This window comes from Poecilia formosa, unplaced genomic scaffold, assembly GCF_000485575.1.
Source record: "Poecilia formosa unplaced genomic scaffold, Poecilia_formosa-5.1.2 Scaffold246, whole genome shotgun sequence".
Lineage (NCBI taxonomy): Eukaryota > Metazoa > Chordata > Actinopteri > Cyprinodontiformes > Poeciliidae > Poecilia > Poecilia formosa.
This window is the reverse complement of record NW_006800185.1, coordinates 415,160-435,602: the sequence shown is the minus strand read 5'-3', so window position 1 is coordinate 435,602 and position 20,443 is coordinate 415,160. Positions and strand designations below refer to the sequence as shown.

Sequence of the window (20,443 nt, the reverse complement as noted above, 5' to 3'; positions counted from 1 at the left end):
TGTGTGTGTGTGTGTGTGTGTGTGTGTGTGTGTGTGTGTGTGTGTGTGTGTGTGTGTTTGTGTGTGTGTGGGTTTTTTTGCAATCAAAATTACAGATTTTGCTAATTTAGAAATGTTTGAAAGGAATTTTTACAATATTTGTGCTAATTTATGCTTTTTATTAATTGCCGATTTGGTCACAGATATAAGTAAAGCTGAGGCAGCAGTCACTTAAATCCAAAGATTTTGGCCAATTTTGAGAAAAATGTTTAGTAAATGTGGATTTTGTGAAAAATTGGAGGGAATTATTGATGTAATTTGGAGCCTAGAGGGCCACATAAACGACTACGGCGGGCCGGATTTGGCCCCCGGGCCTCGAGTTTGACACATATGCTTTAGATGAGCTGTTTATATTTCACACAGGAAAAAGTGTCTACCAGATTGAATAATATACAGTATTTTTTGTTTTTAAATGACTACTGGTGCTGCTAAATTGCTCTGTATTGTCTCCTGTTTAATGAAAACGAGGAATGCTGATGTTTTTGTGTCATTTGGTGATGCTGCGCTGTAATTAAGACTCCTAGCATCCATATTCAGAAGTAATCCTGCGGTCACGGGTTTGTTTGGACCAGTGTGATTCCCACTGTGGATAGTAAATCTGTCCTAGAAGTTAATCATATGATCAACTTCCCACCCCAGAGGCAGTCTGTGTCTGTTAAGGCTCCAGGGTGTTGATGGAGATCACGTCTGTCTGTGGTTTTTATGTGAAGCTTTGCTGTGAATAAATGGGTGGAAAATGTTTATTATTTTAGCATACAGTTTTTAAGAGCGATGGAAAATTACTCTGCTTCAGTTGCACAGTAAAAATGCTGTGGTTATGTTTCCACCAGACATAATCAGACGGTAAGCTTTATCTGCCTTCGCGTGAGAATTTGTTGTTCTGGAAGGAGAATACTGGAGGCCATGTTTTTTAAGAGCCGGAAACCCCTAAAGCACACGTGTCGAACTCGAGGCCCGGGGGCCAAATCTGGCCCGCCATAGCTTTTTATGTGGCCCTCTAGTTTCCAGATTACATCAATAAGTCCCTCCAGTTTCCCACAATCTGCAGAATTCACACAAAATCAACAGATCCCCACATTTTTTTCCTGATTTTACTGACTTTTTTTAATCAAAATTGGCCAAAAACAGAGTTTGAGTGACGACTGCCTCAGCCTTACTCAATGTCAAGATAAAGTCACATTTTAATCAACTTTATTTGTACAGCACTTTTCAGAAATAAGGCTTTTCAAGGTGCTTTGCATCATAAAAACACAAAAATACAAAGTCAAACCCACAGTCTGAACTGAAACATTGCATTTTGCCACCATAACGTCTCACATTAACGCAAATATTGTAAAAATTCCTTTAGAATATTTCTAAATTAGCACCACACAATCGGTGATTTTGATTACAAAAAAGAAATCACAAAATCCTGGCTGGACTGATATAGAGATGTTCAGTATTTAATTTAAAGAGACACTTATTGAATGCTGAGACAAACATCTATTCATTGATATTTTATCAATTTAATGGTACCACCGGCCCTTTAAGAACATTCAGATTTTGATATGACCCAAGATGAAGATGGGTTTGACATGCTGCCCCCAAAGGAAGCAGAAGAACATGAAAATGCATTCAGGCGGAGTTAAAGGAGAGGAGACGAGGACGCAGCCTTTCCTCTGATTAGCTGTTTACTTCAGCACCAGCCAGCCGACCCGTTCAGACATCGATTTGCCACCAGGCTGAGGTTGATTGCCTCGTTTGTTTCCGTGTAAACTCTGGATGGCATTTGAGCTGCATGGTAAAAACCTGATTAGCAGGCTCTCATTTGCAGAGAAGTGCCTCTGGAATGTCTGGAGATGCGTTAACTAAATCATTTGTGATCGGGGAGGAGAAGAGCTCCGACATTCTTGTTTGTTAAGAGAGAGCAGGCACAATATGTTCTGGAGTAATTAAAGCCCTGCAGAACTGCGTTCCTGCTCTGTGACAGCAGAAACCCAGGCTGACTTGAATTTCCAGCCTGCATGTGTTCATATGTTGGTTGGAACTGGGCAGTGATGCGGGATGTGACCCAGAACCAGCAGAACGTTTCTAAACGCATCGTTAAATCTTATGTTCGTCCCGTACAGCTCTGCCTCTGCTGGTTTCTCTGTTGCCTGCTGTCAAAATTGGATGAATGTAACAAATGGATGTGAACAATCACTGCACAATCCTCTGTTTTACAGAAAGACAGTGGCGTCACTAGGATCGTCTCAGGGGGCCTGAAGCCCAAGTGAAATATTCTGAAAAAATGTGAGGGGGGGAAAAATTATGTAAACCACAGATTTTGTGGTGTTAATTTAGAAATATTTGTAAGGAATTTTTATGGTATCTGCGCTAATGTGTGATGTTAAATGTGACTTTTTATTCATCACCGTATCGATCACAGATGTAACATGAAGTACGGCAGTCACTTAAATTCAGTTAAATCAGAAGAAATGTGGGGATCTGTTGATTTTGTGTGAATTCTGCAGACTGTAAAAAACCGGAGGGACTTATTGATGTAATTTGGAGTCAGGAGGGCCACATAAAAAGCTACGGCGGGCCACATTTGGCCCCCGGGCCTCGAGTTTGACACATGCGACTTCAGGTGTAAATTGAACCGTCAGATTTCATACAAACTGTGCATCGCGTATCTGTATGGCTGGTGTTTCATGCCTGCTTTGGAAACCGATAATTTAAATAATTTTCCAGATTTTACTCAGCCGAACAAAATGTGATCACCTGCTACAGTTCATACCGAAATAAATGGAAAATATGGTGCAAGGCAAAGTTTTCAATTGAATTATTAGTGAGATTTGACCTTTTTTTTATTAACATTTAAATGGAAGTATTTAACTTTGACAACAATAAACTTGTTCTGCAATGGCAGAAGTAAATTGGTGGGAAATATTTTTGGCAGAAGTGGGCCGAGTATGAAGTTTTTTTTATTAAAGTATTGTCTGTTTTCTTACATTTTATTTACATAAAGTGTGAGCAGAATATTTAAGCTTTCTTTTATTATTAATCTACTAAATGCTCATTTAACTAACCAGTATTAAAGTTTTCCCTGCTGCTCTTTTAAAATGATTTATCACTGAAACACATCGTGATACTTTTATCTTCTTTTAATGAAAGCACTAATAATAAAATTAACATATTACATCATAATCCAGCCCAAAGTCACTAAAGAGATTAATCTATACCTCAAACGCTTAATTTATTAAGACGGTTACATTAAAGTAAAATGTTAGATGCAAATCATCTGCTAGTGCAGCTATAAATGTTTGTCTCCATGCTGTTTGAGAAGTTGTCTAGCTAAACCTGCAGACATATTATCATAAATAAACAGATTAAAAAGCTGATGCTGCCCTGCAGCTCCCTGCTTCTCCTCTGGCTGCTGCAGCACAGAAACATTCACTACAGTTTACTTTATCGCTAGTTTTGTGTTTACATTTCTGCTTGAATGAGACGTCGGCCCAGACCTTTGATTTTGATCCAGAAGAACCCAGATGTCTCATTTATTGTTGTTAAAAGTATCTTAAGTGACTCTTTATGTGAGGGGTATCCAAAACCGACGGATCAAAAGTAAAAAAATTAAAATAGTAGAAATATTAAAATAAAATAAAGCAATGCAAGCAAGTTGTCTTATTTTGTTGTTCTTGGTAGAAAATTGATGTTTTTTATTGCAGATCAGAAATTTAAAAATGATTTTCTGAATTAAAAGAAATTTTATTTAGTTTTCAGTTTGCTTTTTTTTTTTTTTTTTTCTTTCTTGATTAAACCAAAAGATTTGAGTCGGTCTGTTTCAAAAACACCTGTTATATTTATCCAAGTTCAGTAAATTAAGTAAAAGCTGATTTGGGCACAGCGAAGTCGCCGTTTCAGTAAAAGTCTCTGCATCGTCGTGGTTCTGCTCTTCATGAAAGAGACAAATACTTTGTGTTATACCTGATATTTTCCATTGTAATATCAGGTATCCAGAACCAGAACATATCATGTATGTTGGTAAAAATTTTACCCTGATTTAAAATAAAACGTTTGCATCTGGCCAAATTGGTATCATTCTTGAATTGCAGTTGGGGCCGCACAAAATCACCCCAAGTGGCCCAGGGGCCACAAATGGCCCCTGGACCGTACTTTGGACAGCCCTGCTTTACACCATAAGAGTTTTTTACTTGCAAAAAGAAGCAAATCTTTTTGATGTACATATCTGCCCTGTAGTTTATTTTGTAATAAGTCGTTGACGTCCAGCTTGTTGCTTCCTCTCCTTCAGATATCATTAATTTTTAACCGTACTTGCAAAGATTAAAGCAAACATCAATTGCTTCAGCTCAAATGTTTTGCTCTGACCCCAATCACCTTCTTTTTTAAAGTATTTCCCCCTCATAATGAAAGTAAAAAGCAATTCAATTAACTTTTGTCTTCACACACTGTGCAGGCTGCTGAGCAAAGTCTCCATAATTAAACTAAGTGGCTGTTCTTTTCCTGACTCCTTATGAAGGCTTGAACGCGCCGTGACATTCCTGCATGAACGGCGTCATGCAGGCGCAGAGCTTTGGAGTGGTTTGGCTGGGTCTTCCTTTGCTCCAAGTTTAAGCAACTCAAGCACCTTTTGAGGAACAAAACGTGCATTTATGCCCGTCACTTGAGAAGATGAAGGTGTCCACTAGCTCTGGAAAACTACGCTTCCTGTACTGACCCTTTGCAACGTGACGTCACGCTCCTCACGCCGTGACGGACGTCGTCTTCCGTAGACGTTTGCAGCGATTACCTCTGCTTTTTAAAGGCTCTGGATGGAACAGCATAAAAAGTGATTAAAATCGATGCGACTGACTGGCCTCGGCTTTCCACGGTGTGTGTGACGCTGCGCTTTAAGAGAAAGAAACCCACTGTACCAAAGGAATGTGTGACGTACAGAGGAATCCACCGTTGATCTTTGCTGTAATCAGTTTCTCACATCATCACAGAGACAAACAGACAAACTGCCGTCTCACTTTTCTCATCTGCTGCTTCAGGACTAATTCTCTCCAGTTTTACTGCGAGGTTCACAGAACCGCTGGGCGTTCAGCAGTTCATGCTTTCAGTCAAACGACGAGCAGAGAGCCGTTTGCAGAGCTAATGCTCATCCCGCATTATGGCCTGAGTGCAGACTGGACGGTGAAACCAGTCGCAGTGATGGGGTAAAACGCCTTGCAGGGGCAAAACTTCGTTTTTTTACAAGCTTCGTTAACGGCGTGTAGAATCAGCTTGAATTGTTGATGCATTAAAAACATCAGTTTTTAATGTTAAAACCCCTGTAGAGCTACATTTTAAGGCATTTCATGTTTTTCTTTAAAAAAATTAAAACCATAAAAAAAGTTAACATTTTTAAATAAATTAAGGTAGAAGAGAACCAAAAGTGTATCCTTACCAGCTGTTTAATATGCTAATTTTAGTCAAAAGTCAGGTAATATTTCAGATACAGTGATATGTAATATTACCGCAGTATTATATTTATTTAATATTAGATATAAACACAAAATTAAAACAGTTTCCCAGCAAAGCCCATGAACACATGGGCAAAATATCCAGACATGTGCAAGTCTCAGGCAGGCTCTGTTTTCTAAGCTACAGTTTTTAAATTTAAACGTTAAATGATGACGCCACCACTCATGTTTAAATCAGTCCTGTGACGTTAAAGTTTCTGAAAGCAAGAGACAGGAAATAAAAAATAAATTCACACATCCAGGACAGGCCGTTTCTCAAAAGGAGAATAAAAACAGACATTTAAAAATATCTCAATAAATCACCATTAAGCAACGATTTTTCTGCAGTCCTTTCGTCTCTGCTTTTGTCTCTCTGCAGTGTTTGTTTCTGCAAACTGTCCAACACACCCAATTAAATTTCTAAAATTATATTGAGTTTGCAGTGTGTGACTTCTAAAATCAAGCAAAAAAGAAAAACAATTTGAGTTTGTAAGGTGACAAAATGTGAAACATTTATTTTTACATGACACAGTCTAGTAAAGATTTCTCCTTTTTAGCTGTGATATAATTTCCTACCTTTTTATGACTTAAAAGGCACAAAATGTTTGAATGACGCGTCCTCTGCTCAGTTTTTAAACATCTTGTTAGGAGAAAAATGACCCTGCATTAATTGACAACCATTTGTTGACGCAATAAGTCAATCAAGTTTGGAGTTCCAAAACAGGCGGGTTTTTGTCTAGACTTAAAGGAACTCAGTGTTTCAGCTGTTTTGCAGTTTTCTGGAAGTTTGTTCCAGATTTGTGGTGCATAGAAGCTGAATGCTGCTTCTCCATGTTTGGTTCTGGTTCTGGATGCAGAGCAGAACCAGAAGACCTGAGGGGTCTGGAAGGTTGCTATGACAACAGCAGATGTTTAATGTATTGTGGTGCTGAGCCGTTCATTGGTTTATAAACGAACAGCAGGATTTTAAAGTCATAAATCTAAGCATGTTTTGGCAGTCCGTCGCGTTTACCTTTCAAACTGACTCCTAAGTTTAGTTAAACATTAAATTAAAGGCAGGATTGTTGTTGAATCTGTACTGAGCCTGTTGAGCTTTGCTAACAGTGTTAGCATGTGTACTTAGCGTTTTAGCATTTGCTAGCTTGTTAGCTTTCCTTAATTTGTAGAGACTGTGTCTGACTCAGAGGACACCTAACTATAGCATGGAAGCCAACCTTCTTCCTCTGCACACACACACACACACACACACACACACACACACACACACACACACACACACACACACACACACACACACACACACACACACCGTGAAAAACAGAATAACTGACATTCTGGTGTGAAAACAGGTTGACAGTCAGACAGGACGTTTTTTTAGTGTCTTTCAGGGCTTCATCATGAAACTTCAGTCCCAGTCGGGCGTTTAACTTTGGAAAACTTTCCCATATTCATCTTCAGTTTTCCTGCATAAACAACGTGCAGTTAGTTATCCAGGATCTTGTAAATGTATCGACATGCTTTAAGATTTTCCAGGCCTTCTTACAGCCAGGTGTTGAGTTTTTTTTTTTTTTTTTACCAAACATTTTTCAAAACGGATTAAAAAAAGAAAAGAAGGCAAATTCAACTTGGAAGGAAATAAGATTTTTTTGTGTAAAAAAACAAAAACGGATTCAGATGAAAACATAAAGATGTTGTCAAACTGATACCTTAAATTACTTTCTGCATTTAAAAGAAATGTGTAATTCATTATGATGTATTATTGAATAAGTTACTGTTTATTTTTTGTTTATGTTAGTCTTTTTAGCTGGAAAGCTAATTTGCTTTTTATGTGATGCTTTTTATGTGAATATGGGCATATATTAGAAGTCTACACTTCTTTCTGCTCCTTTTCAGTCAATATCTTTTACTTTTCAAACTATTGATATTTAGTACTCTGTGACTAAAATAAAATAATGACACACGCACACACACACAGTTTGTAGAGCCGTGTGTGTGTGCTCTACAAACACACACACAAAAAACAAAAACATTTTCTCTTTTTTTGCTAATTAAAGTTTGTACATTTGTGTTGCTCTGTACACAAATGTACCAGTTTTAGACGTGAAGATTAAACTTAGTCTTTACATGTCGACTTAGATTGAACATTAAGCATCAAGTCTTTCCTCAGACGATTCCGTTCATTTGGAACTCGGTGTTCCGGCTGTTTTGCAGTTTTCTGGAAGTTTGTTCCAGATCTGCGGTGCGTAGAAGCTGAAAGCTGCTTCTCCATGTTTGGTTCTGGTAATGTCAGAGTATGAACTCTTGCTCTAAGATCCGTCTGCAGGCCTCCTTTATGTAAATGCCGTCATGTACCGCCTCGTTTGTGAAACCAAGTGTGTGCGCCACATAATGAAACACTAACCTGCATTCCCATTTGCACATTGCGCTGTTTGCTGATGTTCTCACAACCTTTGTTGGCTCATTTAAATCTGACAGACAATAGAAGCGCGTTTGTCTCTCTCTGTGTGTCCGTCACCCAGGAATTACACGGCAGATCTTCTCTCGCGCCTTCAGGAGGAGAAAATGAGACGCCGCAGAGGGCGACTGGTGATATGTCATGAAATGAACTCGGTGTTGAAAAATGGCAGACTGACCGGAGCAAATAACAACAACCCGCCGGTTATTTTAAGGATTTCATTTTTGACATTTTCCAAGCAATTAAATCCAGCAGAACGGTGACATGAGCCGAGCCCTCACTGAGCGCGCTCCGTTATCGAGCTCGGCTGCCTAGCAACCAGGTGAACACAACCTGCGACAGGAGGGATCAAGTTCAAGGCTGGACGTAAATGTCCTGTGAAGGCGCCCGGGTGTGCAGTTTAATTAGCGCTCTTGTTTACGTTAAAGTTTGCCCTTCAGGTCACGTAGAGAACAACAGGCGTCATCCAGAGAGCCTCTGGTGCTTCTGTGACCGGCGCATCTGCGATATATCGTGTGGTAGGGATGTGCGATATGGCGCAAAATTTAATTCATGATATGCATTGTAATTGGTGGCGATAACGATACATATCACAATATGATTTGTATAAAACGAACAATAGAAATGAAAAAAATGACACTTATTGAGTGGACTGTGTGTATTTTTATGCGTTAAAACTCATTTAATACTCGTTTTTGTTTATTTGTATGTAATGTTTGTAACTGTTTTTATGAATTCCTTAAAAAATGGCATTTTAAGGGAGACCTGGCAGCAGATCCCAGTCTCCAGCAGGTTTCATTGTGCAGGAAACCTGCACTCTAACTTATTTTATAAGTGGATTAAAATGACTAAATGTATTTATTTGTTTGAGTTTATCATGTATTGTTGTGATGGAGGCCAGATGCTAAACATGCCTGTTATGTTTCTTTTTTTTCTCTCAGGAAAAAAGAAACAATCAGTTTACAGTTGTAGTGGTTAATAGACTCCAAGACGCAAATGCAGCCAGAGTGCAATCACATAACAATAATGATTTCTGTGCTTTTTTTCACCAACTAATTTCTCTGGAAGCACTTTAAAAAGCCTCGGGGCCAAAAGCAACACCGTCGGACACTGTAGTGAAATTGGTTTGTCCCCACATTGGAATTAAATTGTGCAGCAACTTGACCCTTTTACTGTGACAGTGTTTGTTCTGAGCGGCATGTCGGAGCTGAAGGGCTTCTGCAGGACGCCAGCAGTCATGAGGGGAAAATAATTGCATGTAGAGAATTTTATTCACTAATAACGATTTGTTGTGCATCATTAAAGCCTGCTTCATTAGATGATTTAATTAGCTCAGTAGTTACCCATGACAACAAGCTCTGCCAGTGGGATGCGTCAGGCTACCTGTGGCTCCGTCATGGCTGCCGCAGCTTCTGGCTCCTTCACTTCAAGCTTCACTCAGAAACTTGAGCGTTCAGTATGTTAGCGGTTAGCTTTCCACTGGAGCAGGGAGTCTGGAAAGACGTGATGGGAGAGATGAATGAAGTTCTGGGGGAAAAATGCAGCAGAAAACCTGAGACTAGCAGAGGTTCACCTGTCAGACAAACAGGCAGAGAAATGGAAGAATATTTAACAGTAGACAGATTTCTGTTGCATTTCAGACGTGGCTAAAGTGTATGGAGTGAGCCTTTATGCATAAGTTTGACAATGTGCTGCTAGAGAAAATGCACGGTGAATTAAAAGTTCTGCACCCAATTCTTGTTTTTACTCTCAGAAATTGTAAATTGGAAAAAAGAACAAATTAAATCCAGCATTAAAATCAACCAGCTTAAGAGTAGAGATGCACCAATCCAATATTGATATCGGTATCGGTTCTGATATTGAAGGAAATTCTAGATCGGGTATCGGTGACAGTAATCCTGATCTATTCAGTCTAATTCTATGCTTTTTGCTCTGAGCGACGCTTCATATGTAGACTTCCTATTGGACTTTCTGAACCATTTGAAACCAGGTTTGTTGCAGTTTATTTTTCCAAAGTTGAATAAACTTTAAATCCTAGTGAAAATTTAACACTGGAAATGGAAGATATTTTAAATATCCAAAATAAAACAATAAACGTCAAATAAAATGAATTATGCAAACAAACTAAAGGTATCTGAGGCCAAAGCTCCAGACTGAAGGCTTCCACCATCCAGGTTTTGGTAGAGAGAAAAGAGAAACAATATATTATTCAGATGGAAATTATTGAGTTTGTATTAATTTTTCATTCATTTAAGTGATTTATTGCTAGAGACCTACTTTAGATTATTAATTTCTTTCTGCTAAATCTTAAGTTTTTTATACAGAAGCGATTATTGCTGACATTTTTAACATGCATCAGTAAATCTCAGTGGAAAACTTTACAGTTTTATTATTATTTTTTTTATTCTTTTGCTCTTTTCATTAGGTTACATTTAAAGTTGGAAGCCCAGTTCTCCCGTTTGTGGCTGACCTGTGCTAATCTCGCGTTGTTGAAGACCGAACTCATGTCCCAGCTGTGTGTTTGCACCGTGCGCCAGGTTGGCTTTACCTCAGCAACCTTTCCTGTTCCTGCGCTGCCTTCGCAGTGAGCCTGCTGCGTCAAGATGGTTTCTAAGACGGAAACGCGAAGCACAGCCTGGCAGCCTCTGACTTCAGCCGCTCCGTCTAAACCCCGTCCTCCGCAGTGCAACAGACGGCCAAAATAAACTACCCCTCCACGCAGAAACTGTGAAATTACACGCAGGTCTTCATGGCACCGAGTGTTTTAGACGGGGTGTCCAAACTTTTTGTCATGTGGGCCAAAACAGTCGAGTTAAAAAAAGTTAAATAAATAAAGCAAAAAACGTAAATAAAATTAAGTAATTGAAAAACTTTCAAATGATTTTACATATTTTTTGTAAGATAAATTTAATTCTATGGGTTTCATTCTAAGAAAAAAACATTATTGATTGTCTTTCAAAACAGTTGTTTAGCTAAGTTTAATAAATTAAATAAAAGCTGATTTATGCACAGCAAAGTCGGCTTTTCAGAAAAAGTGTCTATATAGACATATTTTAAAAACTTGGTTATAAAAAGACAAATATTTTATGCTGTACTCAACATGGTTTTCTTTCAATAGAAAATGTTGGTTATAATTTTACCCTGATCATAAAATAAAAAGTTTGCATCTGCACCTCAGTTGGACATGCAGAATTAGAGTTCAGGGCCACACAGAATCACTCCAGGGGCTACAAACGGCCCCCGGACCGCACTTTGAACACCCCTGGTTTAAGATGTAACTTTTATTTTATATTTTTAATTTGTTTTCTGTTTCTGTCATTGGCCAGCGCTGCCTTTGGCATCTAGCTGCTGATTTTCGAGTCAAACCAGGCGGGACTCGAGGGAACTTCAGCTAGCGTCTCTTGACATAATCTAGAGTGGATTTCAATCCCCCGTCAAACAAATTACACTTTTCTTCCAACCATTTCTTCCACGCCGGCTGCTGGGATTGTATTGAATCTATTCCTGTTCTGTCTGTGACACGTTTCTGGTATTCCTGGCTGCGGCCCGCGGTACAATCCACCCCCAGGCTAACCGTTGGATAGCTGTTCAGTTCTTGAGATTTTCATCCTATTTTTCTGCAAATATGTCATTTCTCACAGCAAGCAGCTTATTTCTGCCCCAAGATCCTCTGTGGATGACTCTTCCAATAAGGTTGTGTGTTACTGAAATGTCTAGGGCCAATTGAGAATCTCCTTGATCTTCCTGACAGATGCTACTTGCTTTCTTTGGTAGTAGTCCTCCACTTCTCAAAGTTTACTCCTAAATGCCAATTCTAGTTTATTAAATGATGGTGTTTGATCACCATCATTTCCATGCTGAATCTCTAGAGACTTGTGTTGCTTGACCTTTTTTGACATCTGTAAGAAAAAGTCATGCTCCTACCCCAAAGATCATGATTTAAGACCTAAATAACGTTCCCCAAATATTTGAACGGTTCCTTTCCTGCCCTTTCTGGTAATTAAAAATCTCCTTGGTGGCAGTATGCCAGGAAAGGACGAGAGTCACGCCAAGATGCTTAAGCGTCGGAGCGTTTTTGAGCTGTTGTGGTGACATTCCTCTTTAATGTCGCATGGAGGCCTTGGACTAGGCCTGTGGAGCAACAAGCTGGGATGGTGGTCCAGATGGTGGGACCAGAGCGCGCTCCGGCTGCCGAGGATCATCACGCGTGTCAGCCACGGGAAAGATTACTCCAATCAAATCTGGGTTCAGGATTAGCAATGTGGCTTCCATGTCGTCACACAGGACATTTTGAAGCGCAATTAATAAATTCCAAGTGTTTTAAATGTGACTTTTCATGTTTCATTGTATCCAGCTGGACAGAGTCTCAAGTAGGACTGGACTATGGCTGAATCGTTTCATATCCGTCAATCAATAATTATTGATGAGGGTTTTTTTTTTTTTTAAATATCTGAAACTAACCAAGCTAGTGATGTGACCTTTCCTCTCTCATCCCCAGTTTTCACTAAACTCCTCTGTTTATTTTTAAGCAGCTACGAGGCATGGTGGCAAAACCTTAAACTGATCCTGTGGCAGTTACTCAGCAGGTCGTTGCTAGGCAACCACAGAATGAGTGAGTTGCTAGGTAACCGTAGAGTGAGTGAGTTGGTTGATTCCACCTTTACTTGGCTAACCATGACTTTAGGTTGGGTGGCTAAAGCCTTTCAAATTCAATTAAAAAATACTTTATTATACCCAAAGGGGAATTAAATGAAATGTGTAAACCACCGTTGTTGCTATGGTTACGCATCATAACAAAAAATAGCAGAAATCTGAAAAATATTGCCAAAAATCAGTGCAACCACACAATGTCCAAAACAAGGAGGAACCGTTTTCTCCCAAAAAGGCAGGAATGAAAGTTTGAAAGAGGAAAAAATCTCAGTGGAAGTACAGAACCACTCCAACGTGCTGCAGTCCAGTTCTAGAAAAATGTCCTCTGCCTCCGTCCCCCAGAATGCTGTGTGGTTTGGGATATTCTACCACACATATTACTGATCTATTGTGATATATATTGTTGTTGATTTATTGGCCAGCCCTAATTAGGACCATGTCTGCTCACTGCAGTAATGCAGGAGCTGCTTTAGTTGAGCCAAAGCTCTCGATTCGCTGATCTGTCAAACCTTCGCCTGAAGTCAATAAATATGGATTCTGATAGAAAAAGATCCTGGGAAGTTTTGAAGAGTTTCCTCTCCTCCACATCAACAGGAGTCGATTTAAATGGTTCTGTCATCTAAGCAGGTTTGTCTCTTTCTTTTGGAGGTTTTTCAGTCACATGAGGCAGAGACAACAAAACTGATTTTCTGCTCTTTTCAAAATGAGCTGGAAAATGTTATTTTGAAGCAGCAATTTGTTGGTTTCCGGTTGCACCTGTAACCCGATCACAGATCAATGCAAGATGATGATCCGAGACTGGATGTAGATCTATACCAAATACAAGAACTGTATGTCAAACATTATTTTATGTTTTCTCAGGGCTTGTCAAGATTTTCTCCAGGCTGTTTGGACTTTCTTGTGCTGGTTGGAGCTTTTTCTCCGCACCCACTAAATAAAATGAGCTGAAAGTAAGAGTGTGGACATGATGGTGTGTTTAGTCAGGTTTTCTGCTGTGGGAAGTCATTCCTGCTGAGACTCCTGTTTGTTTTTTGTCCCCGTCATCTTGTGCTCTCGGCTTCACCAGCCTTTTCATGTGTGTTTTGGGCTTTTCGTGGTTCATAAAATGAAATGGGACCAGAAGAAGACACTGGACATGGTATTTGGAGTAATTTTTAACGTGATTTGCTGTGTTTATAAGAGCAGTGCTTTAATACGTGAAGCGCGGCTGGAGAACTGCGCACCAGCGGAAACCTGCAGGGAGTCAACAGAGACCCAGCTGGACAATAACACTGTAATCTTACTGATTATCCACAATCCCCACAGCTGAGATCATAGTGTAGTGCCTGAAATTGATGTTTGGAAGCAAAACATGCAGTTACAATGCCAATAATTTGGGGATTTTTAAGCAGAATTGCTGTTGAGACTATATTTTTTGTTTTACTAGTGTTAGTTAGTGGAGGAATAACACACTTTGTTGTTTTTGTCCTCCCTGATATGACTGGTTTGGCTCTGCTATGAGAGTAAATCCCATTGCTGTTATGTAACAACTGAAGATTAGAGGGCAAACTGGAAATCCCAGAGATCGTTACAGCCGGTTCGTTCCACGGCAACGATCCCCCGATGATCCAGCAGCATGAAGTGTTTGGCTCGGCACAGGGATCTAGCAGTAACTTCGTCAGCTTCGTTTCCTTTGTTTAATTTGCTTTGAGTTCCTCCTTTGACTTTCTTCATTTGTTAATCAGCTGTCACAGCCACTACTGCCCTTATCTGCTTCTTATTTACCTTGTGCCACGACTAGTCCTCGTCTATAATTCACGCTGTACCAGAATCGGCGTCTGTCAGACAGGAAGCTGTTGCCTCAGGTGATTGGATGAAGTCTGAGTTGAAGCGTCTAGAAGATCAATCCCTCCATTCACACCACATAATGTCCTCTCTGCTCCGTTTGGCTCCTTGTCTCGGCTTCAGTGATGTCACGAAGAGGCTCTGTCTTATTAGACGTCCTGTATGCTTGTGTGTCCTGAATTTTCTTCTGCTTAATTGCGTAAGACGCAAAGGTTCAGAGATCACATATTCTCTAAAGATGGTTTCATTAGTGGAGCTGCTCTAAATTATCTTTGTGTTTATGTTCTCACTGCACAGAATTAGGAAAAACTGCAGAAACCTTTTATGGAACTAATTACAGGAGGAGACGGTGAAACTTCCATGAATCAAAGAACGAACGTCACATTGTGCAAGTTTAGCTTCAGCTGCTGAAGTTCTTCAGGTAAAGACTCGGTTCACACTGCAGGCCTTAATCTGATCTTTTCTTCACGGTCTGAACAACACAAGTCTGATTTATTTATTTTCAAATGCAACCCAGGTCACTTTGAAAGACCTGCATGAGGGCAGAAACATTGGATTTGGGTCACTTTATGCTGCTGTGGGTTAAATCATGGCCGAGTCGTCCTTCCAGTTTCCATATTAAAGATTCGCAGCGCAGCAGAGCAGCTCTTTGTCCGGTCTTTGGGTGGCTGGTTACTTTAAACTGGCCTTAGGTGTAAACTTGTGTTTCTTTGTGGTGCATTAGGGTAAACTGGTGTCCATCAGATTCAGGTTATGGCTTTGAATAGGACATTCAGTAACACTCTGCTCTAATTTAACATAGGCTGTCTCACAGAATCACACATATAAATGTCAGCTGTCTCTAAGTCTAATGATCTCCACTGTCTTTACTGAGCAAAGGACATGCTTTCACTGTGTCGTCTTTTATGTCGTCCTTCACATACCAAACAGCTACACAGTGTCTCTTCTGCAGAAGTGGGACTTTTTTTCTCGTCACCAACCTTGCAGTTCTTTCCTTTGCAGATCTCAAGCGATTGTCTTATTCTTCCTGACTTATTCATTATTGTTGCTCTGGGTCTTTTGTCCACACATCCTTAAAAAGGTTTAACTCCATGCATCTAAAATTAAGGCCTTGAAATTCCTCAAATTCATTAAAAACACATTAATCACAGGTCTTCCTTAAATTTTATTATTGAAGCATTATTTAATCTCGTATTTTTTTCCTCATGGGAATTTTATGTGAAGTAAAAGTTTGAATTGCCTGCAGACGCCTCCGTGGCGTTCTGTGATTGAGGCTGCCAGTGACGGTAGACCTGATTGTTTTTGAAGCATAAGGTGCTGTTTGATATCCTAGACACGGCAGTGGGAGTATTTACCGGCTGCTTCTCCTGTTGTTTATGGGGGAAAACGGTGGAGAGTAACAAAGTCTCAAATCGTCTCTCTTATTTTGGGTAGCACTTTTGCTCACAGTTGTTCCTCCACACCCACACACAGCCTTGTTCCTAAGATACAATCATTTTTGTAGAACATCTTTTTAGTTGCTAGCCAGAGATCTGAGGGAGTTCACACCTTTCCCACAATAGCCTCCTCATGTGTTTAGCAGATTTTCTTCTCAGCAGCACATGCTCTGTCGCAAAAGTTGAAAATGGAACCAGGGTGGCATCATTGCCTGCTGCTTATGGACCCGTTGCAACATAAAATGTTCTCTTGCATTCTTCATGTCTGCTTCCCTGCACTTCCCTCCTACTGACAGACTAGCGAGGCCAGGAGCCCCCTGCATGTCATTGTTTACATCCGGAAATTTTGTGCATGCGCACAACGCTAGCGGGCGAAAAGACGATTCTTTTACATGCCGTCCAGAAGAACAACTCCGCTAACTAAATGAAGTCTGGAGGTGTTGGTATTATTAATTTATTGACACAGCCAATGAGGAAATAACGCAGAAAACCCATTAAAGATCAACTCAAAACCTCTTTTTTCCCGCTCTCTGTCGGCTACGCTACACATACTCGTTGCCATAACAACCGACAACAACGCCACTATGTATCAGGATTCAACACCAAAATTCAAGCAATCATTTCCCACATAAATAACAGAACATTCAGTTCATTACAGTTTTGTTTTTAGACTTGATTATTTTTTTGTGATTATTAACTATAGTGAAATACGAAAATATGGTCGATTAGCTACCTGCTAGCTTACCGCTAGCTTACCGCTAACACTGCAGTGGTTACCGCTGCTGCTAGCTAAGCTAACGCTGCAGGGGTAGATTAGCTACCGCTGCTGCTAGCTAAGCTAACGCTGCAGGGGTAGATTAGCTACCGCTGTTGCTAGCTAAGCTAACGCTGCAGTGGTTGTTGGTTAGCTAATTTCAACACCTTCTCCACTGATAATCTATCAGAGTTGGTGTTTGTTTATTTTATAACTGAACCAAAACCCACCGAATTCCACATCTTATCGAGGTTGTCATAGTCAAGCTGGTGTAACTGAACCACTTCCCTTATTTTTTTCTTTTTAATTAAAACATCTTCCTGACATTCCTATCCAGCTGTAGTAAAGCACTTAATTCCTTAGGTTTTTAAAAAATATATATATCAGACGTACATTGTTCCTAGAGTTTCACTTTTATTTTTCAGATCATATTATTTCTAACACACTTAAATTTTTAGGTTCAGTCTCTTACAAAGTTTTCGTTTCCCACTTGAAATATTGTTTTGAATAAACACAAATCAAGGTTTTTCTTTCTTTCTTTCTTTTTATCAGTCTTGGAGGGTCAGCTAAGATGCCCTGGGGTCAGCACCAGCTCCACCTTTGTCGAAGGTGGTTTCAGTCATGAAAGGGCTTTCAGCTCACAAGAGGGGATTGGTCCTTTGGTGGTTGCTAGGCAACTGTATCAGCATTATTCTGGCAAGTCAAGAGGAGCTGGTGGGGAAGCAACATGCAAGGGTATCTTATAGTCTGTAAGGAATGCTGAGTGGGATCTGTCAACAGCTTCTCTGTAGATCTTGAACTGGAATTTCAGAAAAGTCTTTGCTGGAATTTTGAATTGTTTCTGGGAATAAAATGGAAGCTAAAAGCTCAGATAATGTCTTTGATGTGGTGATGGAGGAGGAGACAATTTCCCTTTCTAACCTGTGAATAGGGCACAGCTGGTGATTTTACAACATCAAAAGAGGTTTTAGGTTCAGCAAGCTGTTTATTCAGCAGATGTTTGGCCATTCACTCCCACTGAATCATCAGTTTCATTAATATAATGCAGTATTTAAAAAGCAAATGGGGAGGTCACCTCTGCTTTTTATTTTATCCTCATTTAGCGATATGAAGCTATTTTATTAATGCTTTCACAAATTCCTTTGTTTAGCAAATTCTGCAAATATTGTTAAATATTTCTTCACTGACGTGATTTGCCATAAATTGTCCACTTTTGGTTCATGGCAAATGTAATAATCGGGGATCAGTTCAGCTGTAATAATAAACTTCACCATTTCCACAGATTTTTATTGAAAAGTAGCTTCTGCAAATGTTTTTTCCATTTTACTAAATAACAAAATTGGAGTAACTGAGACTAAAAACCACAGTTGTCTCAATCATTAACATTAGTTCTGCTAATACTAAACACCAAGATGCTGTGAAGCAGAAGGTGATGCTAAGTGCAGAATTCAACCGCGTTGATGCCGACCTGCGTCAGCGACGCAACACCGTCTACAACATGGCACATCGCCCTCAGCTTGGTCAGATCACTGATCGCACACCTTCCTGTGTGGTTGAATTCAGGAAGCAGTTGTTTAGATCAGACTTTTCACACAGTTTCAGTTTCATAGGTGTTGAGTTTTATTAACTCTGAAGCCTAATCATTCAGGATGTCAGGAGATTTTAAACGGTTTTAGATGCATCGTGGGTAGAGAATAAGCATCATTAGCTTCTCAAGAAACTATAATTTAGGGGAAGCAAAGTTAGCAAAAAGGCTAAAGGAACAATGCGCTGTGCTGTTAGCGGACGTTTTCCAGTAACAACCATCAATCATGGACTTAAAGTGACATTAATTTTCCTCTTAAAAGTTGTCAGCAGTTTTGATGAAAGGAATTTGCTCCTCATTATTTGTTCTCTGGAAATCAGATTAAGACATTTTATCATAAATTATGAAGTCTCTTCCTGGAATATATGCTGCTGTGTTTGGACTGGTCTGGAGGGTCATTTGAGAAAATATACGTTATACAACCCACACAGCCAAGTCTTGGGTCCATTACTAAGCACCGTAATTATGCCATCATTTTCTGCGATGCCTTTTAATACGTGTTCACATCCAGCTCAGATGGACAACAAAGTCTTTGAGTCTTTAATGTGTCCATTATCAGTATTAGCTGACTGTAGAAATGGTGAAGAGCTTTTATCTCCCGCAGCATGGAGGTTAAGAGCAAAAGTTTTTCTTATACATGCAACAAAAGCCAGTTTGGGCTTTAATAAAGTCAGTTTTAAATAAAGTCTGAGAGGTTAGAGTCCTTGTCAAACGGCGTTTTGACTAAAGTCCAAAAGGTTGGAGTCCCAGTTGACGGACTAAAGTTCTACAGCTTTTTATTTCTCTTTCTCACATGCTGTTTTTATTTTAATTATGTAAAGCACTTTGAAATGCCTTGCTGCTGAAATGTGCTACACAAATAAAATTTGATTGATTGATTGATTTAACCAGAGATGGTGGGTTATTTATTTTGGTAAAAAGCTGTTTTAATCCTAAAGCTAACAGCCGTTTCTCTCTTTCCTGAGGCGAAAACTCTGTCAGACATTTTCCTTATCGCTGGAAGTAAAGTTCAATAACTGCCCTTGTTTTTCCTCTCAAGGCCACTGCCCCGTGGCGTCGCCATCAATTTTTGGCTGCCCCTTTGTGTGCATGAGTGCACTCATGATAGCGCATGCCTTTTAGCCTCCCCTTTAGTTACGGGGCAGCTTATTGAGTCAGCATTGATCTCTGCTGGTGTAACTATTGCTTGTACCTGTTTAAATCCAGAAGGCAGCGTTTATGCCTCTCGACGGTGCAATTGTGATAACAGGGCCAAGGAATTCTCTGTATCATTATTTTCTAAATAAACTCTGTATGCAGCAGCTAAGTAAACAGTTGAAGCAACTGAAATGCTATTTTTGGATCAGAGAAATAAACGATGTTCTTTGTAATAAAGTGGAGCTTTAATCTGTTTAATCACAGAAACATGTCGGCACAAGGCCAGAAAAAAGAGCAGATGATGAAAGAATTGGTTGGATAAAGACAAAGAAATAAATATATACTATACAGAAATGTATGCAGATCTTAGCAGTCAAGCAGAAATTAAGTCGCTGTTCACGTTGAGGTTCACTGCAGTAAAAATATTTATTGAATTAATTCAGCTTAGAAAGTGAAATTCATTATAGTGTTATAGTTTTTCCTTATTTAGGATAACTAATACAGAGATGTTGTTTATGTATTATGTGTTATAAACATTGTAATTATGGATTAGGACTCTGTTAGCCTGACATCGGTGCTGATCAGGCCCAGTGATACCGACGTGATTAATGCATGTTTTGGTACTTTGGCAGTGTGGGCTGGTGCTGAGGATCTGGAAAATGAAATCGGCATAAATTCTGTTAGCAGAAAGAAGCAAGATTTATTATAACGCAACAGTAGCTGACAGCTGAAAACCACCTGACTGTGTGATTCTCACCTTTACTTCAAAATTTTGATCTAAGAAAAAGTAAAAACTGTGAGATTAAAGTCGTTTCTGTTACAAATGTGTGGAAAACTAAAAAAAAAACAAAAAACATAATTTTGAAATTGAGTTGTTGCCGTTAAATGAACATTTCAGTTAAAATCATGAGAATAAGTTTGTAGACGCGGTCACCACCGTTCTCCTGCCACTTCCTGTCGTCGACTTCGACTTTGAAATGAAACCACTTTCACTACTTGCTGATGTTTGGAAGAGTCCCTGTTATGTAATTCTTACATAACTAAAGTCCTGGAGGTATTTCTTCTAGGTTGGCAGAGTCTGATTCCTTACTAGGGCAT

At 39.5% G+C, this 20,443-nt stretch overlaps 1 protein-coding gene across 1 annotated transcript in view; it reads left to right on the top strand.

Moving 5' to 3' along the window:
- The window catches only part of LOC103150260 (tumor protein p53-inducible protein 11), a 51,747-nt gene that overhangs the window by 11,293 nt on the left and 20,011 nt on the right, over window positions 1-20,443 (top strand). The gene's annotated exons all lie outside the window — the stretch shown is intronic.